The 7,726-nt window shown below is 43.6% G+C and overlaps 1 protein-coding gene across 1 annotated transcript in view; it reads right to left on the bottom strand.

The window, feature by feature from the left end:
• LOC139949685 (uncharacterized) overlaps positions 1-7,438 on the bottom strand; it is a 53,779-nt gene extending 46,341 nt beyond the window's left edge. The window contains exon 1 of the mRNA XM_071948161.1: positions 7,276-7,438. The gene's annotated coding sequence lies outside the window, so the exon portion shown is untranslated. The remainder of the gene's footprint in view (positions 1-7,275) is intronic.
• Between the last annotated feature and the right edge of the window lie 288 nt (positions 7,439-7,726).

Genomic DNA, 7,726 nt, shown 5'->3' with positions numbered 1-7,726 from the left:
CTTTCTAGCTCCGAAGGGCAACGCTATGCCATGGTGGAGGGGGGGGGTCAAAGTCTAGTCCTTGATACTCTTGACTCGACCGTTTCATTATCTTAGAAAGGGGTGGGTTGTCAGGCCTGAGTTTTTTGTATTGGCGATTGTACTTCACTTCGTGCACAAAAATGAGACTACAGACAATCTGAAACTTGCTGTCTTGCTGACATCCTATTATAACGGCTAGGCTCTGTGGGAGCTCAACAAAACTCAGCAGGGATTACTGACCCTCTTGCAGACGCAAAAGATCCTTCTCAACCAGAATAGGCGGATATTGTAGGTCTATAACCTCAGCCTCGAGCGCCGTAAATGGACACGGGAGATGGGCAGGGGGGCGGCCCCCATACAAGTTCACCCTTACCCCCCCCCCCCCTTACTCTCCCCATCCAAACGAGAGAGGCATGCATGGACAGTAGATTGTAAAACCAATAAACCTTTGCCCCATCCACTTGCCCTCCAATTTATGAGGTTAACAGTACTAATACTAAATTGTGATTTGAGCAGTGGTTGTAACATGCCTTTTGGCGCAATTTAAGTGCATATTGGGGTAATCAATGCCCTGTTCGAGGCCATGGCTTTGGCTTGGGATTAGGGCTGGTCAGATATTTATAGCTTTCCTTACGGGCTTCAGTCGGGCGGACGGAGCCAAGCCGGTGTAGCAGGAGATTTTGTCGCCCTGAGATTCCGGCCCTCCCCCTCCCTCGACCCCCATCCCCATACGGTGAACTATGCCCCTTTTCGAATCCCCGGATTCGGCTCAGGCTAGCCGCGTGGCCCGTGGCTATTTTGACATTAACTAGCTGCGCGTGTTTTGCGTATGCGCTCAAGGCTTCAGACGAGAGGACGGAGCCTCAAGCCGAATCCGAAGCCGTGGTTTCGGAAAGGGCCTATGAACATTACAAACTTCTTCTGAGAGCGCCCTCTTTTGATTCGTCCTCCTTCAGCTCATGTTAAGTTTTCCCATTGTGGACAGAATCTCAGGAATAGATTTCTCTACGACACCAGCGGAACCCAAGGCTTATTAAAGCCGTAGTTTGTACAAGGCAATAGAGTCATCCGTTTTCTGAACTAGAGAAAAGCTTTGGGTCCCGGTCCAATGAGGAGATTCACAATAGAGTGCGCCCCCAAGAGGTCCCCCGGTGAAGTTTTTTTCTCAAGGTGATAAGCTGACGTATGAACATAAATGCGTGTCTGGCAGGTACACCCCACCACTGAAAATGTCTGGCAGTGGCCATTCATGATGCCTAGGAGTGTGCCGGTGTGGCAGGAGATTATGTCCCCCTGGAAATCCCCCCCCCCCCCCCCCACCGCATATTGATAGCGCCCTCTTTTGAATCATCCTCTTTAAGTCCGGAGGACAGAATTCCATGGGAAACCGGTTTGAGTATGTGTTTGTTTTCATTATACAATCAGAACTATTTGCGAGTTAGATTTAAATAATGTCTTGTACAATGACGTGCTTGAGTCACAAAAAGTAACCGCTTACATTTGAGTTCCTCAGACTACAGAAACAGTTGCTACGTCAAATGATTCAGAGCAAGCCTTTGTATAGCAACCTTCAGATGAGCAAACCCTGGTACCATTGAGTCACACACATCCATTCAGAATCCTGTATAGGTGCTCATCGTCTCTTATGTTACTACGCAAAAAGCCTTTGTATAGCAACCTTCAGATGAGAAAACCCTGGTATCATTGTGCCATAAACATCCATTCAGAACTGTGTATGGGTGTTCACCGTCTCTTATGTTACTACGCAAAAGCTTGCCCGAATCAAGTGACATAACCAACTGTCTGAGGAATTCACATGTAAGTGGTAACTTGTGATTGAGCACGTCATTGTACCAGACAATATTCAAATCTGACTCGCAAGTAGGTCTAGTGCACGGAATTACAACAAACTTTTGAACACGCAAGGGAAATGTTTCACACAATGTAACGTTTACAATACTTTATTATAACTTCTTTATTTTAATCGACAAAAATTATACAAATTCCAGACAATAGAATATTTTGTACAATACTAATTATAGTTCGTAATCAAAGTGTTCATTACGTTTTATACACAAAATTGTATACGTCAGTAACGTATGCCATTACGTCGACATTTTTTACTGCACGGACCATCATTAATTTTGGTCTGACATGCGTTGCATTGGAACTGCCGTGGCCCTGAGTGTAATATTATTGGCTGAGTTAGCAAAAATAATAATAGTAACATTAATAATCGGTTTTTCGATCGCACTTTAATGGCTCTGGACACCTTTGGTAATTGTCAAAGACCAGTCTTCTCACTTGGTTTAATATCTCAACATTATTTTTTGCATAAAATAACAACCTGTGAAAATTTGAGCTAAATAATGTGGTCGTCGAAGTAACGGGAGGAGAAAAATGGAAGAAAAAACACCCTTGTCGCACAAGTTGTGTGCTCTCAGATGCTTGGATTCGAGAACTCAGCTGAGGTCTCGAATTCAATCCATATATTATTTTAGTGAACCTTTTTTTTCTTTCTTAAAAACTACTTCAGACAATGTTTCTCACAATGTTTCTCACAATGTTTTATACCATCATTGCTCTTGAAGTAAGTTGTTATGGTAACAAATATTGTGAGTAATTACCAATAGGGCCCCGTGCCATTCAGCGCTTCCAATTAACCCCTGGTGGTATGGTCACTGGCCATTTAATTCATTCCTTAAACCATCTCAGCTCCTTAGGGGAGTATGCAACCTGTGCAACAAGTGTCTAAAAGCTAAACCAATCACAAGAACCATCCCTGCTCCGACATGTACTACTCATGGGTGGAGAGAAGCAATTATAGCTCCTGAAGTGTCTATCTCAGGGACACTAGGTGTCACGACCGGGACTCGAACTCACACTCCGCTTTACAGAAACATCAGAGCTTGACTTCGGCCAAGACACCCTACTAAAATGCCTCAGCGTTGAAACAAAAAAGGTTGCCAGCACTACTTGAGTGCGTACAAGCCCCGCCGGACAAGGCTAGTGCATGGTGCACAAAATATGACCAATAATCTACAAAATAACATAATCTACCTTGCTAGTAGATTAGCACATGGTGTTACCGCAAACCATTAATGAATTATATTGATACATGAGCCAGTTATTTTGATGATTCTTGTTATAGCGCATTATTTTCAATAACGGTATCAATGAACTTTACAATTTCCTGGTCATTGGGTCAATAACCTTCCTTTAATCTTTCTCAGCTCCCTGGGGAGTATACAACCTGGGCAACCGTATCACTCCAAAGGCTTTTTCAAACACAATTAACCTTTACCCTCACAGGTACCCGGCCATTTACCCTGGGTGAAGAGAAGCAATCGTAGTAAAGTTGGTACCACTTTACCGGAGAGTAGTTCACAGCGTGTGGAAGCCACAACAGCTGGTGTCGCGATTCGAGCCCCACACTGTCTAAAGACATAACTCCCCAGAACTTGAAAAATAGTGAGTTATAGACGATGTGACCTTTGTTTACATTCGTACGTCATGTTTCGCCGGGCAAAAAGACGCGTAGTCATGGTAAGATTGCATGCACTTTCTAGCTGGCTGCCAAAACGCAAAGGTTTTGCCTGGCGGTATGCGCGCGAATCATGTTATGGTTTTCGAGTGACGTCAGAGGTCACATCGTCTGTAGTTTTGCATGTTATATTTTATGCTACCAAATGAACGTTCCAAATACCATTCTCTCCATCATAGACCCAATGCATTGACGTCATCCATCCGCCATCTTAGATGTAAAACGAAGATTATACAAACAAATTGCACAGTTGTGCGCGCGGCGTACAGTTTTGGTCAACCATCAGCCCTTTTTTTTTAATAACCTCTAGGTGAGGGCGCCCTACTGATATGACCAACTATGCATAAGGTACCCACGAACTGTGGTATGATTCTTCATTTCTTTGGTGTGCATTTCTAATGGTGGCTGCTGGTAGCGGAGTTTTCCTTCGAACCAGACGCTGGACTCGCACCTGTAAAACTTCAGTACCTATATAATTGATCTAACTTAGGGAGATAAAGAAGTTGCCGGATACTGAGTTTTAGCTGATTTAAAAGTATTTAAAAAAAGATTTACAACTTCTGAGTTTTGATACCTCTGACTGAGTGGGTCACTGATTGGCTGTAGCATGTTTAATTCTATCTGTCCCAGGGTCCTAAGATAGTGCATGTCTGGAATTAATTCCAAGACACAGAGGTTAATGGCCCCATTGCCCCTGGTCTTGGTGTCCTTTAAAAGTTTCCCATTTACATGTACTTGAAGATTTCACAATGGAAGTGCCCTTTGCCAAATGAAAATGGCCTTGCCCTCTCAAAGATGGAAAACCAAGCCTGAATTGAACAGTACACAATGTACGCTCATTTGAATTTTGTCTTTAGAATACTGGACATACTGGTATGTACATGTAGCCTATGTCGGTCTATAGATCTACCATTTTGCTTTTAGCTTGTACGCACAAGCTGTGCTGTAATTGCTAGGTCGCGACGGCGGGATGTTTTGTACACGAATACATGGACAACAAATTATACTTCTTTTACTCAGTGATTTGCATCTTCCTCACGGAATTACACATTCATTTCTGTGACACGACAGCATTACATTACATAGACTGAATACTGGCCATAAATTTTACCAAACAAAACTGAAATTTAATCCTGAAATCTTAGCAGACAATAGGTGAGATGAAAGCAGAAACTGCCTAGTAGTGTCTCTAAAATGTGTTGCATCTACAAGATTTTTCAACAGAAGTTCTTCAGTTCAATATTCACTTGATGTTAGTTTTTTGTTTTATTTCCATTCATACCCATACAGACAAACAATGAATAAAAGTCATTTGCATTTCGAAATGTATCAAACACTCTTAAGAAAAATACAATTATATGGGGGTGAAATCCAGAGAAGGACTGACAGAATTAGTTTAATCAAATATTCTACATAATTTTGCCATACTGTGATCCTGTCACTAGCTGGGAAAGTGTGTAAACCATTGAGAGAGACACTAATTTGCATAAAAAGGTAAACAGACGTCGATTTTGCCATGCCCCATGTACTTAACCATTATGACTGCCGCTACCCCCTACTTCAGGACACTTCGTACATTTGCCACTTCGTACTTCTACTTCTACATGATACTTGGCAATGTCCGTAAGGCAGGATATAACGCCAAAGGACACTTGTAACCTCGACACTTCGTACCTTTGCGAAGGTACAACGTGAATTTAGAACGGGGATACTATGTAAATCGTGGCCCAGGTCGGACTCGGACTCTACAACCCTGCATTATTTACTGACGTCCTAGCTTTCCCACAAGGGCTAAAATTGTTTTATTTAAAAATTGACTTATTTAAAATTGACTTATTTCAAGGAACACGTTGCCTGGATCGGTCGAGTTGGTCTTTGAAAAGCATTTGTAACCGTTTGTTATAAAATGCATATTATGGTTCGAAAGATGTTTTAAAAGTAGAATACAATGATCCACACAAACCAAACACGCCTCGTCGCCCTCGAAATTGCACGGTTTTCCCTTTACCTCGCCGACGAACACGGTCGGCCATTTATATGCGAGTCAAATTTGTGTGGATCATTGTATTCTACTTTTAAAACATCTTTCCAACCATATGAAATTTATAACAAACGGTTATAAACGCTTTGATAGACCAACTTGTCCGATCCAAGTCAACGTGTTCCTGTTTAATGTTAGAACGATGAAGAATCGTAGAGTCAGACTCGAGTGACGAACAGGGGCGTCAATCCATCTTGAAGTGTGGGGGGACATAACATTTATGTCCCCCCCCGGGGGGTCCGGGTGGGGTCCGGGGCCCGCTTTAGGGCCCGGAATTTGTTTTAGCCCGTAGATGCTCTCTGGTGCAATCTAGTGAATCTGAGGGGTGATGTTCCCCCTCTCAGATGTTGGAATTTAATGCCTATTTTTAGGCTATGATGCACCTATTCTTGCTATCATGGTTATTGTACCTAAAAAGCAACTCAATTATAGCTTCGTTATATCAATATTGTTTCTGCATTCTAATGTTCAGACGGCGTTTCATCCCTATCATCACCAGACCTATTAGACACAAGTTTTATGGGGCAAATCTCTCAGAATGGAACAGAACATCTGTAAAATGTGAGCAGCAGTAGAACCTTTTGGGTTGACAACATCTTTAAGTGCGGATCTATGAACCAAGATTTTGGGGGAAAATCTGTCGCAGAGTGAGCTCAGGGGTGCGAAATCTTTACGGCATGGGTCTGGGCCCGCTTAAGGGCCCGGAAAAATTTTGCATTCTAGATGCTCTGTGGTGCAATCTTAGGCCAATAAGAGGCATACAGAACGGAACAGAACATCTGTAAAATGTGAGCAGCAGTAAAACCTTTTGGGTTGACAACATCTTCAAGTGCGGATCTATGAACCAAGTTTATGGGAAAATACTGTCAAATAGTGAGCACGTGAGTGTGAAACCTTTACGGCATGGGACCGGGCCCGCTCAAGGGCCCGAAATTTTTTTGTATTTTTAGATGCTCTGTAGTGCAATCTTTAGGCCATTTAGCGGCCAAATGGCAAACGAAACAGAACAATGAGCTGTGTGAATATTTGTGTTCCAGTGCTCCACAATTCCTCAGTGCAAAACACGATTTTCATAAAAAAGGTGGTCAAACGACACGGGGAACTTTGATACTGTGTCCCCCACCCTTCGAAAATGGGATGGGATGGGGTGGGGTGGGGTAGGGGTGGGGTACACGTCCCTTCCACTCTTTCGAAACTCTTTCAAGGGGGAGGTGCAAATCTGTCAACGATGGAGCATGCGTGTGAGAAGCCTTTACGGCTCGGGGTGCGGGCCCGATTAAGGGCTCGGGGTGCGGGCCCGATTAAGGGCTCGGGGTGCGGGCCCGATTAAGGGCCCGAGAAAATTTTGCATTTTAGATGCTCTGTGATGCAATCTAGGGCCAATTTTGAGAAGGGATATTGTGTCATCCTTTGCCCACAGGATTAATGCCCATTAGGGACACAGGGTTTCGTCTTACACAGTGCAAAACTTGGGCTTCGTGATAAAGGTGGTCAAAAAGGTGGGGGGGGACATTTGATATTGTGTCCCCCACCCTCCAAAAGGTGGGGGGGGGGACATGTCCCCGTGTCCCCCCCCCCCCCCCCCCCCCCTGATTGACGCCCATGGTGACGAGGCATCGTTTCAATTTTATCACATAATTGGAAGACAATCAAACCCAAGTAAACTTACCAAATTGCAGCTTAACATGTGTCAGGAACTCTTGTGTCTTTAGTCACCGGCTTCCAGAATGACATTCAGTTGTGTTTTCATGTTAAAAAACCGACTAGCGGAGCTATAGTGGCGAACAATGATTTGCGGAGAGATGTGTGTTCAGCAAGCGTCGCCATCCTGCTCTGGCAGGGTCAACATTTCTGACAGCCAGCCAACGCCCTCTATTGCTGCAGGAAAGTTATTTAGTACTGCGGCTAACAATAATACAGTCACTTTCTCCTGCGTTGCTGAATATTTTGACTTCACACCAGTCTTAGAGTCGATTATATGTCACAATTATTCACCAATAAAAATCAAGTGACAGAATTGTGCTCCCCAAAAGCATTAGCTTACACATCTTAAAAAATAGGAATCAACGTTATGCTGCGCCGCCCACCAATACTATAATGTACTTCGCTAATATCCCAAC

This window comes from Asterias amurensis, chromosome 17 (genome assembly GCF_032118995.1).
Source record: "Asterias amurensis chromosome 17, ASM3211899v1".
Classification (NCBI taxonomy): domain Eukaryota; kingdom Metazoa; phylum Echinodermata; class Asteroidea; order Forcipulatida; family Asteriidae; genus Asterias; species Asterias amurensis.
Note: the sequence above shows the minus strand (reverse complement) of the source record. Positions and strands in the feature narration are given on the sequence as shown.